This window comes from Furipterus horrens, unplaced genomic scaffold (genome assembly GCF_987537825.1).
Source record: "Furipterus horrens unplaced genomic scaffold, mFurHor1.1.pri manual_scaffold_4, whole genome shotgun sequence".
Taxonomy (NCBI): domain Eukaryota; kingdom Metazoa; phylum Chordata; class Mammalia; order Chiroptera; family Furipteridae; genus Furipterus; species Furipterus horrens.
This window is the reverse complement of record NW_028327174.1, coordinates 88330441-88348961: the sequence shown is the minus strand read 5'-3', so window position 1 is coordinate 88348961 and position 18521 is coordinate 88330441. Positions and strand designations below refer to the sequence as shown.

General features: G+C 43.9%; 1 pseudogene; it reads right to left on the bottom strand.

Moving 5' to 3' along the window:
- Positions 1-808: 808 nt before the first annotated feature.
- LOC150012381 (U6 spliceosomal RNA) lies at positions 809-905 on the bottom strand (annotated as a pseudogene).
- Between the last annotated feature and the right edge of the window lie 17616 nt (positions 906-18521).

Sequence of the window (18521 nt, the reverse complement as noted above, 5' to 3'; positions counted from 1 at the left end):
GGGGGGGGAGCTAATTGCGTTAGGGCAGGGAAGTTAATCAAGTTCAGGGCAGGAAGCTAATTACTTTCAGGGCAATTTCAGGGCGGGGAAGCTTTAGGGTAGGGAAGCTAAGACTATAAAACCAGCCATCTTTGTCTACTTGGCGCACACATTCTCCTGGCTGAGGGTGCGCCCGACTCTGCAGACTCGTGAATAAACGCCTCGCTTTACTGCTCAAGTCCTGTGTCCCAGTTTTTATTGTGAGCGTTTCTCACAGGGACAAAACCCAAGTCAGCAGTATGGTAATGATAGCAGAAGATGTCCTAGCCTATGTGACTGACCAGGAAGGCCTTTTGCATGTCTACAACATTGAGGACTATGGCATATGGGGATGAGAGCCACAGCCTCCCAAGAGCAGGCAACAGCTCTTCATCATGTTAAATACTATGCTGGGCACAGCTTCAGTTTTAATTTAACATTCTGGTTGGTAAAGTTAATTGTGCCAATGAGAATGGGGTCTCTTAAATCCTTTAAGAATAGATTAAGAGACAAATATTTTCATGGAAGTATTCAGTGTTGGCAAGGACACAGGAGAATGAACAGGCGTGCACTCTTGGATAGCAGGTGAATTGGTGCATACTATATGAAGGGCAAGCTGACCATATATATCTAGAGCTTCAAACAAGCAAGTCAACTTCTAAGGATTTAGCAGAAAGAAAAATAAAAAATATACAAAGATTTAGTTGTAAGGTTGTGAATGGACACATTGTTTATAAGAGATATAGATAATTAGAGAAAACCTAGATGTCCAACATAAAAGGAGTTGATTAAATATGTGATGGTATACTATATATTTTGGGGGAGGGGGCATGCTAATCTTCTCTGTATTGTTCCAATTTTAGTATATGTGCTGCCGAAGCAAGCACTGATGGTATACTATATTGGAATACAGTATTCACTCACTTATCGTGGGTATTACGTTCCAGACCCCGCTGCGAAGTAGGAACCTTACATTTATTCTACACTCTTAAACCTACATAACTTTAACAACATACATATACAGTACCACAAAATCCCACGATATAGTGAAAAATCTATGATAAATAATTAAATATAATATTTTTTAAAATCCCGTGATACAGTGAGGCTGCGATAAGTGAACCACAATATAGCGAGGGACTAGTGTATCGAGTCATTAGATAATGATGTTGTATATGAAAATGATTTAATGGGAAAATTTTTCATGAGAATGTTGTTAAGTGAAAAAGTCAGATCACAAAATAATATTATAGTCTGAGTCTATCTTTGTTAAAACAAAGAAGCATATGGAAGGTTGAAAGTCTGGAAAGATATTCACCAAGGTATTAACAAATGTTCACTCTGTAGATGACATTATAGGTATATTTTATTCATATTTTGAAATTGTTCATTAATTTTTCTGTATATATAATTATTTGGTAATAACAAAAATATGTTAATAACTTTAAAACCCTTTTATACCATTGTGAAAGTGCTCATTTTTAGGGAAAAAATTTAAAAACCATGAAGAATGGAAAATAAAAAATAGTAGCTGTTTCTGTGATCCCTCTCTACAACCTAATTTGCCATTTTTGCCTCATGAATTTCAATTTCCATCCAGAAAGTGTCTATGCACATATATGTATATATGTATAGATAGGGACTTAAGAACTTGTATTTTTCTTTGATCTCCCTGATAACTTTCCAAATAAGCATATTTAGACCTACTTAGCATATTTAATATTTAGCGTACTTACATGTCTATATAATATTCCATTAAATACATTTCTGTAAAGCAAACTTAGAGGTTAATATTCACATACTTGCCTTCAGTCACCATTTCCTGCTCCACCCCAGGAGAAGTGTAAATGCTGAAGTAAGAGAAATTATAATTTAGAAGTAAGAGTGAGCTGCCTTGCACTGGTCTTTAGGTCAAGTACTGGGAGTATAGCTTTTACCAGGCTATTTGAAATCATTTTGATCCTTCTCCAGTCCTGCATGATTGCCAAACCCTAAGCACTGAAGAAAACCATAGCGAAAGTACCTTGTATAGGTACCATTTTACATGTCTTTGGACCTGGCATGGGGTTCTGCACATAGTAGGTACTCGATAAGCATTTATCAGATTAATGTCTCAAGACAAATGATTTGCCATACCAGTACTCTCTCCTTGCTGGACACTCACCAGACCTGACCCATCCTTCAGGGACTGTGACACAGCATCCAGTACCATGGGGTTAAGTCTCCATCATGCTCAGGTGTGTTCTTTCCTTTGATGGAGATGTGACATTCTGGCAGGCCCACATCAGCACAGTGGCATGGTGAGTCCCATCCAATTTAGAGTGAAAACACTTTCCACAGCTTTGGTCAAATGGAGGCCCTCTGATTTAGTCAGAAGAAGAAAGCAGTGTTATAATTCTGCGGTGACTAAAACAAGATGTGCATGTGGCCTGCACAGGGCAAAGGAAAAGATGGGAAGTCTTCATTTTTCTTGTAAATATATGATTGTTTACCTTGAATGGATCAGGTATTTTAGCATAAGTTTAGAAGCTGGGTAAGTTTAAGATATTTTCACTGGGGTTGAAAGGAGTCAGTGCTAAGGCCAAGATGTGAATTATGGCCAGAAGCTTCTTTTTAATCTCTTGGTCTTTCCACCGGACCCATTGTCCAGCAGATAGTTCCCAGTACATCTTGCCTGATTGCAGGGGCTGCATGTTGGAATGTGGAGGTGGTGTGGTGTGGCAGGAGGCAGGGAGAGAATGGTACCAAGAATAATTCAGAAGATTAACTTTAATTAATGGAGTATTAACATGTGGATCCAATGAACTTTTTATGCTGGAGTAGCCTCAGAGCATCTCTCCCCCATTTTGTTTCATTAGTTTGGAGCTGATAAAAGAAGACAAGGTTCTGCTGTTGTGCTCCCTTGACCCCACCATGAGCCTATAGAGCGTGAACAGGGAGTACATAGGTGTGGAACATCCATCTGGCCAGCCTCTCAGCCCCAGGTCAGGGTCTCAGATGGAGTCTCCAGTGAATTGTGAACTCTCTGAGGTCAAGTGTGTTTATCTGTGCCGCTGCCATAACAAAATGCCATAGACTCAGCAGCTTCAACAATAGGACTTTATTTGTCAAATATAAGTTCTGGAGATGGGAAGACAGATTAGGACACCAGCATGGTCAGATTCTGTCAAGGGCTCATCCTGAACTGCAGGCTGCAGCTTTCCTGCCATGTTCTAACATGACTAGAGAAGGCTCTCTGGTGTCTCTTCTTATCAGGACACCAATTCTATCAGATCAGGCCCTACCCTTCAACCTTAATTACCTCCTTAAAGGCCCCATCTCCAAATAAAGTCACATTGGGGGTTAGGGATTCAACATGTGAATTTGTGGGGGGACAGGGACATAATTCAGTCCATACCATAAAGTCAGCTTACTTTCACAAACATTAGCAAATCAAAGGTATCTAAACTTAGAGAACTCAGCTAGATTGAAGGAAATGAGTTTGGTAAGGAAATGTGTTACCCTAAAGCTCTATCTTGGTGGGAACAATTCAGAACTGGGACTGCTGTGTGGTAAGAAAGGCCTAGCCTGAGTGGGTTGCCTGGCTTATTGCTCAGAGAGACTCTACCTGTTTCAGCAGGGTATCTGGTCTCCCTAGCTAACATTCCTTGAAGCAGGTGCTAGAACTCTTTTAAATCTCTACAGCACATTCTGCAAGTAGCTTTTTCACCAAGTGATGCATTTTGTAGGGGGCATTCCTGGCTTGCTTCTCCAGGGCCAGTTGTCCTGGAATTATTTTTCGAAGATCTACAGAATCCTTGACCTAGCAAGGATTAAAATCTAGCAAAGCTCTGCTCTGATTAGAAAACAGGTTACCTTCCATCCTGTGCTTACTCTTTATTAATTTATCTCTATTTTTCCAGAGAAATTTGGGCAGAGTAGCCTCGAAGATATTTTCACTCCTGTCTCCTGGAGCCAAAATTGAGTGCCCTATGACATTCTGACAGATCCCCAGAGCATGCCTGCTCACCCAGTGCTGGACAGAGGTGTTCTTGCTACGCACACAGGAGAGGAGGAGCACAACAATGTGGCAGAGGAAAAGACCAATGCCAAGGTTGGTTCAGGCACAACCAAAGCACCTGTCTTGACTTTATTGCTTGTAGGCAGGTCAGCATGGAATACAGACCACAGCTTGAAATTGTCAAAGCATGACTTAGAATAACAATGTGTCCCACAATCACACTACTGACAAGGGACAGGAGGGCTTGCTGTGGGGATGTGGGAGCTCATTTCCCAGCATCATTTAACTTTGTCCTCCTGATGGCCAACAAAAAAGTTGTTTGTTGCCCTTGACCTTGGAACACAAGGAGACTCAGCCCCAAGCTCAACACAACTACCACATCCAAGAGAGACACTGAAATTTCAACCCCAAGCACACACACATCATCAGAAAGTGTTGGCGGTGGTGAGAACGGCACCAGGTGTTAGGCCAGTGGTTCAGCAACATCAGTACTTGAGTTCTGATTAAGAAGCAATTCAGAGCCAAGGCTCAAACTATAAGAGAAAGTTTATTTAGAAAGTCACAGAAATAGAAGAAGTAAACTGTGGAAGAAATGGGTTTAGGAAATAAGTTACAGAGGCAAAATAAGGGCCTTTGGAGTTTAGGAGAGAGGAAGGTAAAAGTAATGTGCCTGGGGTGGGGGAGAAGAGGAGGTGGGGAAAGGTGCAGGCCTGCTCCCTGGAGGGAGACAGCTCTGAGTCCTCTGTCCTAAAGGTTTTAAAAGGCAGGGATTTTAGGAGAGGTCCGTAGAGGGTATCTTCATAGAATATTCAGGCAGAGAGGAGCAAAGGGGAAAAAAAATTGGGACAACTGTAACAGCATAATCAATAAAATATACTTGGGGAAAACAAAAGAATATTCATCATCTTTCCAGGTGTGTCCTTTCAGGGTCCTGATCTCCACTGACTTGTAGGTGCCAGGGCAGGAAGTCACTAGTCAATGCTGCTGATCCTGAGGTCAGTCAATTTTGCTTGTCTGGTTTTGCTGCTTTTCGAGGCCTGGAGCTGAAACACAACTGAAGCCTAGATGTCTTTGATGTAGGTCAGAACCTCATGGTCCTGGGTGCTTAATACTTAAGGGCTATTCTCATGACCCTTGTTTCTCCTCTAAGTGGGACTACCACGTAACTAGCACCACGCCAGGGGAGGAAAGGTCAGGGGAGGGTCTGAACCCCACACCAGCAATATGAAAGGTCAGGAGATCTAATCTGCATGACCAGCAATATGCTAGGAGAGGAAAGGTTGCCCTCAGGGCATCTTTCTTGTTTTCCTAATTTTGCCCCCTGCTCAGTACCTAGGGCTTTCCACCCTGGTAACCTTCTGTACCTGGGCCATCCTCTTGGCTCTGCTCACGTCTGTCTGACCACCTACCACGGAAGTACATTTAAAAGCTGGACTTTCTACTGAGCTAAAGGAAGAAATGATGGGTTTAGTGCCAAAGTCAATGAAAGTCAAAATTGGTGCAGAGGCTTGAGAGAACCCTGGTAGATGGAGTCATGATTTAGAGCTCAGTGAAATATATGGATTTCCAAGAAATGCTTGCCCTTTAATAAATGGAAAAAAGGTCATTTCATGAGCTATTGCTCACTGGTTATGTTACAACTCATAGCAGGACACCCGCTCTGCCAGCAAAATAATGTCTCTGAGGTTTTTCCTTGGCAACCTCCTAGAATACTGATCACACAGCAGAATCTCGCCACTGACATCTGCCTACAGCCCCAAACATGCTCAGAGTAGGAACTAAAGGGACCGGGAGAGTGTAGATCAAGGACACCTCTGTCTTGTCAAGAGGCCTCTCACCTTTGCATGGTCAAGTTCTCGAAAGCATTCCCAAGGTTATAAAGAGGGGTTCCAGCAGCTCTCAGGAGACTCAGGTGTGACCACACAGCACTGTTAGCCCATTTAGAAATATAATAATTTCTGTGTGCATTTGATGTAGAGAAAATAAATGAGTTCATTAATTTTGATAAGCCCACAATTTGGAAAACAAAAACACAGCGGGGGGCTGGGGGACAGGGGTGTGCTCCGTGGCAGGGTGGGGAACATGCTGACCTGCACAAAACCCTGGGCTGGAAGCTTCTCCACAAGGACTGGGCTGAGAGAGCCCAGGCTGCACGTGGAGATGTAGGAACAGGAGTGAGGGAGGGCTAGGTGGTGGGGAGAGGAGAAAGAAGGAGCAAGGAGGGGAAGAGACAGGGAAGGGGGAGGAAGAATGCTCAGTTCAACAAAATCAAAACATATAACTTGCATGCTGTTTGCTCTCCAAGGGTGAGTGAGGGTGAGACATTAGACTTCATGAGTGAGCTTGATGTTGTGTAAGGAAACCATTAGGTGTTTCTATTTTTATTATTCTGTCCAATTTGACTACAAGTACCCCAGGAAATTATCTATAAATTCCCTCTAAGAAAAATATGCAGGAAAAAAAAAGCAAGAAATTATCCCCTGTATAGGGTCTGTAAGCCACATGATGAGAATCCAGTCTGTGATATTATAGAATAAGGTGTTTGCAGCGCTGGTTATGATCAGGGTCATCTGGGTTGCACTCTCAAGCTCTCTTTAGTCAGTTGTGTGACCTACTGCAATCACTTCCATTAATCTATAAGTTGAGTGGTGTGATCTTAAAATTTTGTTCCAGCCAGGAAAACGTTGTGTTTCTCTGCATATCTGTTTTGCAAAACTGAATGCGTTGATTGGATTCTGGTGTCAGTAACAATTCTTCCAGGATGCCAGCTTCAGACACAACCACAACAAAAGTAAGCTGACTGAATGCTGAAAACCTTCCACCAGGAAAACCACCCACATTGTTACAGAAACGGGTGTCCAAAAAACCCCAGAGTGTGCGGCTGGGGGATGGGGAGAAGGAGGAAGCTTTCAGGATGCCTTCACATGCCTGAGGCTGGTGGCTAGTGTCTGTTACGAAAAATGTCTTTAATGCATCCAAGGCCTCAGGTAGATGGGAGGGGTCTTGGACCAGGGGACGGTATGGAAAAGGCACACAGAGCCTGCGTGAGGTTCTGTGAATGATCAGAACTGGTTACCATACCCACTGCATCAGAGGACGTAGTCAGGGATTTAAAAATAAGTGGCAGACATTTTAAGGGGTCTGATGATACAGTTTTAAGGAAGGAACCTGCCTTGCTGCTTTGAAAAGGAACAGACTAACCATGTGGATTACAAAGGACTAACTATGCAGTTTACAAGGAGGCTGAGAATCCACGAGGTTCTGGATTAAAAGCTGGTGGACACCATAACACAGATGAAGTCTCCCCAATCAGAATTGAATGATTGGCAGCTACTGGTAAAGCTGAACTGTGTTTAGAAAGTAGGGAAACGGTATCTCTAACTTTTCTAAAACTAGCCTGGTTTGGTGGGGGGGAGGCAAGGATGTGTGTTTATGGGTGTATTAAGGAACATAAAACTTAACGGCAGAAATCCGCAAATAATCTAAATCTATATAACTGTTAAATAAACAATTTTTCTTTTCACTAAACTCTGGTATTGAGAGTTATAATTCTGGCGGCAGGCAATTGGGCCCCTAACTAAAGAGACCGTGGGTTCTGTTTCAATCGGAGCAGCCCAGGGTTCTGTAACAACATGACTTGGTAGTTGGAAATTCGAGGGGGAAATGCTCTTGTATCTAACAGATTCAGCCACACTGGGCCTGTTCTAACATGGAAAATTAATGTAACTGACAACTTATCCTAGTTCCCTGTCACCTGTGTGACCATGGGTTCTCATTCCCATATCTGCTTCTTCTCCTTCCCACCTGAAAAGACCTTTACCCCTCACCCTCCAGAAGACTGCATCCTTGAAGTTGAAGCAGAAGAAGATGTAAATCAGTGGTATGCATTTGGCACTGACAGGTTAACCTAAGAAAAAAAGTCCAGGTCAAAGCAAGGGTCCTCCTGACCTAAGGTAGCTTTTCCTGGCTGCAGTGTCCTAGGCTACAGTGTCATCTTCATGAATCACGTGTCCCTAAGCCCCGAAACCTGTGAGTATAGTGAGGTCACAATTCAAATCCCATCTGCATGACTCAGGACACTCCAAGGAGACCCAGTTTTGTCTGGTCAACCCAGGTGGTCAAGGGCCACCTTCTCAGGACCTTCACTTTGAGCTCTGTGGCTGATGTGGCTGTCCTCAAGGCTACTAGAGGCAGGACCACCTCCCACAGGAGCTCTCTGCAAGCACTGTGATGTTCTGAGGGCATGGGTGGAGTGAGACCCTGGGACTCCAAAGCTGGGAAGGACTGGGACCAGGAAGGCTGTTTATGCCGTGGTCTCCCTGCACTGGGCCATGCTGGTTCTGCTGAGAAGTAGGTGAAGAAGAAATGGCTCTCCATTCTGTGAGGGTTTTTTCTCTATCCCCCACACTGGCCTTCTTGGATCCAATCACTGAGATCAGGAGATGGCTGGTGGTGATGGTTTTACAGCAATGTGAATGTACTTAATGACACAGAACTGACACTTAAAATTTTATGTTATGTGCTTCTTATCACACTTAAAAATTAAAGAGAAAGCAGAGGACGAGGCAGAGTTCCTAAGCCAAAGAGGTAGGAGAGGTTCTGGGAAATGTGAATGGTTCTGATGGCTGGCACAGAGTTGGGAGGGGTGGTGACAGTGACAAAGACTGCACCGTGAAAAGGAGGGGTTTGAGGTGTGGCACGAGATGCCTTTCCAAGGTATTCAGAAATGAACAGGAAGGAGGAAAGAACTGGTGACAGAGAATCGAGTGGAAAGAGTCAACGTGCATGTTTTTGCCATAGAAACCATGCTGCAGTGGGAGGGAGAACCATGCTCTACTTGAGGGGTTACATCTAAGCAGGAAGCAGCATGGAGCCACCAAGTGTGGCTTGCTCCTTCTCTGGTTCTTTCCCCAGGCAGCCACGGGAAGAGCGCCCAGGCTGGGGTAGCCCAGCATGTTCCAGATCTTCAGTGCCATGAGGTGGCCTGCCTGTCAGCTCTGGGGGAGAAGCTGTATTTATCTATTATTGGCTCGGATTTGTTCATTTTAAATTTCCTCACACAGGAAGAAGAGGGAAAGGAAGCTACAGGAAGAAGCAGGGGCCCCACGGCAGCTTCCTTGTCTGATTTCTGAAGCCCCCAATCTGCCGTTTCCTTTTCTCCACCAATCCTTCCCTGATGATCAAGGGCTCTGACTGAGATGTGGCTTTGCCTGACAGGCCAGAGAACAGAACACAGAAGGATTTCAGCTGATACAGGCTTCTTCCCAAATTAATTAGAGCTTGAATTTAAGCAAACAAGTTGTATTCGAGGATTTTCTTCCTCAGGAGCCAATACTTCATTGAGTGAGGAAAGCAGAAAGCCTGTGGGCTGCAGCCACAGCCCAGGAGAATTACCCACAGCCCCAGCCACTGGTGGGCTGAGGATATCAGTGAGTAAATGGGCTCTTGGTAAGAAATAAATAAATAAATAAATAAAATAAACAAACAAATAAATAAAATAAATCACTGAGTTTTGAAAGTTTACTTTGTGCCAGGCAAGTCTTGCTTACAAGCTTAGCTCGTTTGTCTCTGATAAGACCCCTAAGTAGAGATGTTGTTATTACCCCATTTCACCAACCAGCAAACTGAGGCTTGGGCAAATTAAGCAACTTGCTGATGGTTAACAAGTCAATGGCACAAGAGAACCCAGAGCCATTTAAAGCTATCAGATCCTAACACTCCCAGGTAAAGCCTCCTGTTGCAGCTGCTGGGCACAGAGCACTGACTATGCTAATCTTGAAGGGCATCACTTAACTCCTGAAGCAGCCCAGGGAGGGTATATCCCTGGTTCACAGGTGAGAACATCCTCACACAGATTAAGTATTCTGCCCCAAATCACATAGCTAGAGAATTCAAAATTCACACCTTTATCTGATCCCAATCCCTGGGCTGTAAATCTCTACTTCTCATCCAAAGCCATCATTTTGCAAATAACGATCTTGAGGTACAGAGCCCACCACTGCACAGCTGAGCATTCTCCTGACCCCCAAGTCCAGCACCTTCCAGGATATGCTCATCCACCCTTTGCTCAGCCCATGACCAGTACCCTTCTTAGTCCTGGGCCAGAGGGACACTGTCCTGGCCATGTCCCACCCCACAGGGCAAAGGGTCTGTAGGACTAGGGAGCAGTGTCCACCCCCTTCTAGACCACGCTGTAGGACCTGCAGAGGCCATGTCCAGGGCCCACGCAGCATTCTCCTGACCCCTCCATCTGGACAGGGACACACAGTGCCACTCCAGCAAGGTGACTAAGGGACAGGGGTTTGCTGGAGTTTGGACAGATATTAGACATACTAGTGGGGGGGGGGGTTGCACAGGAAGGCCCCCCGTGGTGCAGGAAGAAATTAAGGATGGAGAAGGAAGGGGGCATCTGGACATAAGGAATCCCATTCACCTCGGAACTATGAGGACCCCCAAAATTCTACACCCGAACTAGCCTTTCAGGGCCCCGTGGAGTGACTAGGGTAGGAGGGTAGAACACTAGTTATTAAATGCTCTATTTAACACTTTATTAACTTAATAGGTCACTTTTAATTTTCATTTGTTCTCTTTCCCAGGACCTACCAAATATTAAGGTTGATCCTGCCCCTTTTACATTTCAGAGTCCTTTAATCTCGCACTCAAGGCCCCTGTGGTCTCAGTCCTCTTGACTGATCACCCTGTCCCAAGAATGGTGGATCCTCACAGAACACTTTTTAGGAGGCTGACCCCCTGACCCCTGACAGCACCCTTACATGACTGACATTCCACACAGCAGTTTCACCAGCTGCTCTGAAGGGAGAAGTTGCTTTGCTTTCTGGTTACCTTGCCTGATTGTCCCCTGAGATTTTGCTGACCCACCCAACCATGAGGCCAGGCCTCAGCACCCCCAGCTGGTATTCTTGGAAAAGCCCCACAACAGTAAGTAAGCATAAGTTAACAGGATTAGATAAAATAAGAAATGTATTGGCTCATGAAACTGTGGGAAAAACTGTGACCAGGAACTTAACATTATCAGGACTGTCCTTCCATCAGTGGCCCGTGGGCTGTCTGTTCTCTCACCACAAACCAGTTCTGTCCACACTGCAGGATACATGGCCACAACTGTCTCCAGGTTAAATTTGCAACTTGAGCTTCACAGAGTGACTGACTTCTAGTTCTCTGGGATTCCAAGTCCCACTTGCAAGGGGGCTTGCTGTTGTATCCTGGGCCAGTACTTATCTTGGCCCAAACATTGGAGGGCAGGGGTCTGGTTCCTTTAAAAATGGCTGCTGTTCTAGAGCCATGGGGGTGTCCAGGCCCTGCCATCACCAGAGATGCGGAGGGTGTGGGGTATCCAGACAAACCTTTGCATGTCTCCTTAGGTCAGACAACTGATTGCCATGACCTTAGACTATAAGACTGAGCATCCCTTCATTCCTCCCTCCCTTTTTTCCTTCCCCACCTGGGTTTTGAATTCTGAGTTTTCTCCTTCCCATTGAATCCAGGTCCCAGAGGCACAGAAAGGAACCAGTCCCAGCTCTGCCACCAACTGGGTGATGGCCCAAAGCCCATGTTTATGTCCTGAACCTTAATTTCATCAGCCATGGAGGAGGGAGCAGTTTGTTCCCCCAAAAGTTTGAGCAAGCCCCTCTGTCTCTGAATCTCAGCCTCCTAAGCAATCAGCCTAACTTATCCACCCTGCTTTTTATATACTGTTAAGCAGTGGATTTATCTCTATTTTAATGAAATATTCATTTTTAATCCTTGGTTTTTGAACCATAACATTTAGAGTTTAATCCTCCAGATCCTAACCTGCCAACTTGGTGCTGTTTTAAACCGAGAGCTCTGAATTAATGCTGCTTTGCTCAGGACAATGTTTCCTCTATTAACTAATCCCTTGAGGAACTATTGCCACTGTATGAAGTCAGTGGCATTCAAGACAAAACTCATCTTATAAATCATGCCAAGCAGACTTTCAGGTACCTCTGGGTGCCACCTCCAATTGGTCCAGCCTTGTTGAAAAAAAATGGGGGAAAGCAGGGAACGCCTTTTTTTTAACCCAGCTCCTCTTTCTGACCCTCCCCAACCCTTCCCACCAGAATCCTGCTTTTCTAGTCTGCTCTTTTGTTCATCAAGACAGGCACAGGGACAGGTCCATCCATTACCCTCAGTTCTCTGAAGAAGGAAGTCTGGAAAACGCTGGATTCAAGACAGTTAAATGGGCCTGTTTGCCCCAGTACTTCTCTGAGCCCTTACTCTTCCCAAGTTCCTGGTAAGACCCAAGGAAAGGACCAGTCTCCCAAACTTGCTTGACCAGAGAACCCCTTCTCAAGGTGCAACTGGTAGGATAAATGTTCTAAGGAACCTACTGTTGGGAAATGCTGTTTCACCTACAACAGATCTGATTAAGGTATGCTCCCTTCCGCTTCTTCTATGGAAATCTTTTATTTAACAGTCAACTTCTTCTGCTTTAAAGTTTTGAAAGAGCTCCCATGTCTCTGTTTTCAGTTCTCCCTCCCAAAGATCCCATGAGACAAACACTATTCCTCTCAATTTACAGATAAGGAAACTGGCACTCAGGAAGTCTCCAGGTCCCAGGTCTTGCCATTGGAAAGCCTAGGAGGTGGCTGGCTTCATCTGATGAATATACAAGGAAACTGAGGCACAGAGTGTGTTTATCAGCTTGGCTGCTGTAACAAAATACCACAGACTGGGGGCTTAAGCAACAGATATTTCTGTTTTGAGATCAAGGTGCTGGCAATTTAGATCTTGGTGAGGGCCACTTCCCAGCTGGCAGATGGCAGCCTTCTTGCTGTATCCTCACATGGTAGAGTGGGGCAGCTAATTCCATCAAGGGGGCTTCACTCTCATGACCTCATCTGAATTTAATCACTCCCAAAGACCTCACCTCCAAATACCATTATATTGGGGTTAGGGCTTCAACACATAAATTTGGGCAGGGACACCGACATTCAGTCCATAACAAAAGAGGTAACTTGTTCAAATTTATTAACAAGAAGGTTGCAGAGCCAAGTCTGGGACTGATGTCTCTGGGTTCCTGTATCTGCCCTCTTTCCCTTCATCCATAAAGGACAGCATGAGGCCTCGCTGGCCATAAGTGAGGAGAATGTGGGTGGGAAGGTGGCAGGAAAGGTGGGACTGGATGGGATTTGGAACAGGGGCCCTAGAGGAGTCTGACTCTGTCCTGCCAATAACCCCTTCTCCTGGGTGAGATCTCAGAGGAAGACACATAACGAGCAAGAATGGCAAATGGAGCCAAGGTACCATTTTATTGTTAGCTGAGATGCCTGGTAGTCCCTCCAAAATCTCTGGTGAGCTGAGCTGAAGTTACCTCAGGCTCAGAGCATGAGCAGGATCTTCACCCTGCCTACCCAATCCTTACCACCAGGAGGCTGACAAGCCTAGTGTGAGTGACCCAGACACGAGTAAGGAAGTCTAGTCAAGATTCTGGTCTCTAATCAGTATTAGAGAAACAGGACTGTCTCCTGTCTTCTTGTGTAGGGTGACTCAGAGTAGCACTGCTGGGCTAACCCTCACAACACAATTTGTTGGCCTCTTTGGGATGCTTTGGTAAAAGGTAGGAATCCATTAAGGAGAGACTGGAGTCTTTTCTCCTTTCCAGGTGCTCAGGGGAGCCTGGCTACAGTTTCTGGAAGCTTCGCCATAGGCCTATTCCAGGGCACCTCCCTAAGGTCATCTTCTACCTTCCATCTCTCATACCAGCCCTGCCCTTTCTGAGCTCAGGTTAAACCTGGGCCTGCCCTCCCCACTTCTCAATCTCCAGACCCCAACAAGGACATTTTGTGGTTTAGATGCTAGTCTGAAATAATTGGGCTGGTTTGACTAAGGGCATCTTCCCCTACAACTTATCCTGAAATGCAGCTCCCCTTTCACTTCTTCCTGTTGTCATGAAGACTCTCCTGAAGAAAGATGTCATTCATGTAGATCAGAGCAAAAGCTAGAAAGTTTTAAATTACTGGTTTAGATTCCTTAAACAACAAAGCAACATTGCAAGGGAGATGTAGGCAGTATTTTTTGTTACCTGCCATGGAGCCCAATAATGGGCTGGGAATGCCCACAAAGAACATGACCTGAGTGGGAAGTACAGATGTGCTAAGTTTGGGACCATGAGGTGAGATCACCTGGATTTTTAGGTGGGCCCTAAATGCCATCCAGTGCCCTTGTAAAAGAGAGACAAAAGGGAGTGTCAGGGCACCAAGGGGTAAAGAGGTATAAAGAACAGACATAGATGTGGACGGACACAAGCCAAGGGTACCTGGGGCCACGAGAAGCTAGATGAGGCAGGAAGGCTCCTCCCCTGGAGCCCTGAGAGAGAGAGAGAGAGAGAGAGAGAGAGAGACAGAGACAGAGAGAGACAGAGAGACAGAGACAGAGACAGAGAGAGAGTGATCCTGCCAACATCTTGAATTTAGGCTTCTGGCCTCCAGGTCTGTGAGACAATTAATTTCTGTTTTAAGCCACCCAATGAGTTGTTATTCTTACAGCAGCCATAGGAGACAAATACAGACACCAAGCTTTTCCTTCTCAAGAATGTGGGATTTGGCCAGTGCCTATCCATTAATTAGTTCATCTGCTCATATATGTGCCAGGCTCTGTATAAAGCTCTGGAAACACAAATAGGATTAAGAAACCATTCCTGGACTTCCGGCCAAGATGGAGGCATAAATACACATGCTGTTTCTCCTCACAACTAAGAAGGAATTTACAACCACTTCAAAACTAAAAACACCCCAGAAAATCCAGAAAATCAAACTACAGGTAAGTTCAGCAAATAAATAAAGAAGAAATAATCAACCAGAAAGGCAGGAGGGGTGGAGTTGGGGTGGAGAGAAAGAGTAGTGGAGCAGTGGGTACAGGGGCAGTGCTTGGCAGGCAGCATGGCTAGAGGCAGTGGCAACTGATGGGAGTACAACGGGCAGGTGTGGCTAGCAGTACAGCGACTGTAGCTTTGGCGAAAAACACAGCCATACAGTTTAAACCTGAGAAGCGATCCTAGCCCCAAACCAGATGGCTCCCAGCCCCAGCCTGGACCATGTAGCTTGCAGTTCCAGCACCAGGGAAAATAGAGTGGCATTGCTTCTGACTGTGAAAGCCAGTGGGGGGTTGAAGCAGAGGAAGGAGCTACCAGTCTCCAAAAGGAGGCAGCTTGCTTAGTATGGGAAGGGGGAGAAGTGCCTGGAAAAGCAGTGGCAACCGGCACCGTTTCCTCTCTCAGACCCCTACCTCACATACAGCGCCAAAACGTGGTGAAACAGGTTGCCAGCACTAAAGAAAACTTAAGGCTCCACCCCCTGTAACATAACAGGGGTGACAGCCCTTACCTAAATCACAGAGGCAAACACAGAAAGCTGTGAAGATAAGAAGACAGAGAAGTACAGCCCAGAAGCGGGTAGGGGAGCAAATCAAGGTCCCAGTGACACAACTAAGCAATGAGCAGATAGCGAACCTAACAGATGAGGAGACAGCAAATCTAGCAGATACACAGTTTAAGGCATTGGTGATAAAGATGCTCACAGACTTGACAGAGAAGGCTAAACAGGATGGGGAAAGAATGAAGGCTATCCTGGATGAAATGAAGGAAAATCCACATGAAACAAGTGGTGAAGGAAAGGAAACCACGGTTCAAATCAACAAATTGGAACATATGGAAGAAAAAAACAGTCAACCAGTACAAAAGGAGGAAATGAGAATTTTTAAAAAATGAGGAAAGGCTTAAAACCTCTGGGATAGCTTTAAACATGCCAACATCTGAATCATAGGGTTGCCAGAAGGTGAAAAGGGAGAGCAAGAAATTGAAAAATTATGTGAAAAAACAATGAAGGAAAACTTCCCTAATTTGAGGAAGGAAACAGACATATGGGTCCAGGAAGCACAGAGTCCCAAACAAACTAGACCCAGTGAGGACCACACCAAGACACATCATAATCAAAATGCCAGAGGTTACAGATAGAGATAATCTTAAAAGCAGCAAGAGAGAAGAGTTACCTACAAAGGGGTACCTATAAGACTGTCAGCTGACTTCTCAAAAGAAACTGCAGGCAAGAAGGGACTGACAAGAAGTATTCGATGTGATGAAAAGCAAGGATCTACAACCAAGATTATTCTATCCAGCAAAGCTATGTCCCCAAGAGAGAAGCGTAACACCTTTGCTACAGCAGCAGCACTGCTAATGTCCCTGCCCACTACGAGAGCTTAACCTGCCAAACTCAACACTGAGAAGTTCAAGTGTTTTCCAAATGTTAAGATTCAATCTCCCCCAAAAGCATGACATTGTTTTGTGATTACATCATGAGATACTCCTCTACAACAAATACCACAGGCAGGATTGAAGCCTGGATATACACTGACAAGTAGTAATGTTGGAAAATTATCTTGATGCTGCTGATAAAAATGGGTCACTGACAATAGCAGTTGAGGCTTACTTATTCTTTGACCTTTCAGAAAGTATTGTTCAATAGCATCAAGGACAAAAAAAAAAAAAAAAAAAAAAAAATCAAAGCAGCATTAGGGATTTTAACCTCAGAAAGTTAGTCATTGCTCAGACATTACCAACAATCATGAACTAGATTCAAGGTTTGATTGTTTGTTAACTAAAATGACTAGATGTTTATAAGTACTGTCATAAAGTGACAATTTATGTGAAAGTTAAATATAAAATTCAGTCTTTTGTTAGAGCATTTATCCAAATTGGTGTGTATGTGTATATATATATATATATATATATATATATATATATATATATATATATCACAGTTGTGTAAGCCAATATTAATATTATAAAAGTCAGTTTTTAGTCCTATATACAAAAATGCAATTCTGAGGTCTACAAACTGTGGTCAATTGAGCCACTTTTTGAAATACTGCTTCATCTTTACAAAAAAGTAAAGCTATTAAAAATTTCTAACCTTTAAAAATAAACTGGTTTAGGCCAGACTGATATTACTTCCATTATCATCAGGTACTGTTTTGGGGTAGAAAAAATTATTTTCTCATTCATATATTTTTTAAGTCCTTTCTTTTCTTTTCTTTTTCTTTTTTTTTTTTTTTGTGAGCTTCCCAACTGTACACAGAAGCCTAACCTATCTTCACCTCTCAACAAGTACAGGTACATCCATTCAATATATATTAGTGTGCATTAGAGAGCAAAAGAAAATCTGTGAGAGACATAGATTACATAATTCAAGGCTTCTAAATGGTAAAATAGTTAAATTACAAAGTGGGACAAATGCTCGAATATTGACAAGTGGTTAAGAGCCTTAACATTTTATATAAAATCACATTCAAATGAGAATGAATAAAATATTCAGTTCATGAAACACAAGACGCAAACAAGTTTAAAACATCAAGATACACAAATAAAGACGTCACTGAGTGCAGAATGCCTGCTACATGTGGGCGTTCATTTTGAATGCCCGTTTGTTCCCAACTCTGATACTCCCCTGTGATCCTGGGTTGCTTTAGGTATTAAACCATGTGAAATATCTGGTACATAGCAGCAAAATAGTAGGCAGTAAGATAAGACTAACAACAGTTAAAAACTCAGTCACCACTTGGTGAGGGAAAGTTGGCCCCAACTTGAGCCCACACTGTCGCATCTAGTGGGTAAAATGGTTGGTTGGTATGCCCCCTATTGCCCTTTTCCTCACTGGAGTCCCAACACTACTTCAATTTCCTCCTTAGAAAATAACCTGGTAAGGTTCATTGTTGCATTATTTAGAATAGCAAAAACTTGGGAAACACCGAAATCCACCAATACTGGGATTGGTTAAAAATACTCTTTAATTTGGTATCACTCAGCACAGCAGTCAAGTTTTAATACCTGATTATATACAGGTTGGGCAAAAATAGGTACTATCAATAAAGCTGTTGTAATAATCTGCATCTTTTTCCAAACTGTAAACCTACTTTTGCCCACCCCTGTATTCACTTACTTGCCTGGAATAGTTTTAAAGAGCTGTCTATACAACATTGTAACATAATACCCACACTGAGAACACACTCCATCATTAGGCGGCTTGAAGGACTATGCAACAGGAGTCAATGCTTTTTTCTGGGTAGATTATCGATTATATTCAAGTTTGTATTTTTAAATGTTTTATTCATACGTGCTACCTTTCCATCAGGAGTAAGTCATTTTAGTTTAGAAAATAGCATACAAGGGGAGATGCCCATAAAACCAAAAATATCTTCTGGAGGGCAGGGCTCTTCTAATACAGGTTCTCTGTACTACAGGTGAATGTTCTAAGGACCCATTTGTACCTGTGTACCAGCTGGCGCTGCGGTGAGAGATTGCATTTGGCTTCAGTGGATTTTTTTTGAAAACTCAACACATTTGTCCATTTCATGGGAGGTGATTTATGAGCTCACCTGCCTACTGAGTGTTCAGCAGTTTTTGAGCAAAACCAGTATGACCCCCATGCTCTACCCTCCCATTCACCTGATCACACTCCAAGTAACTATT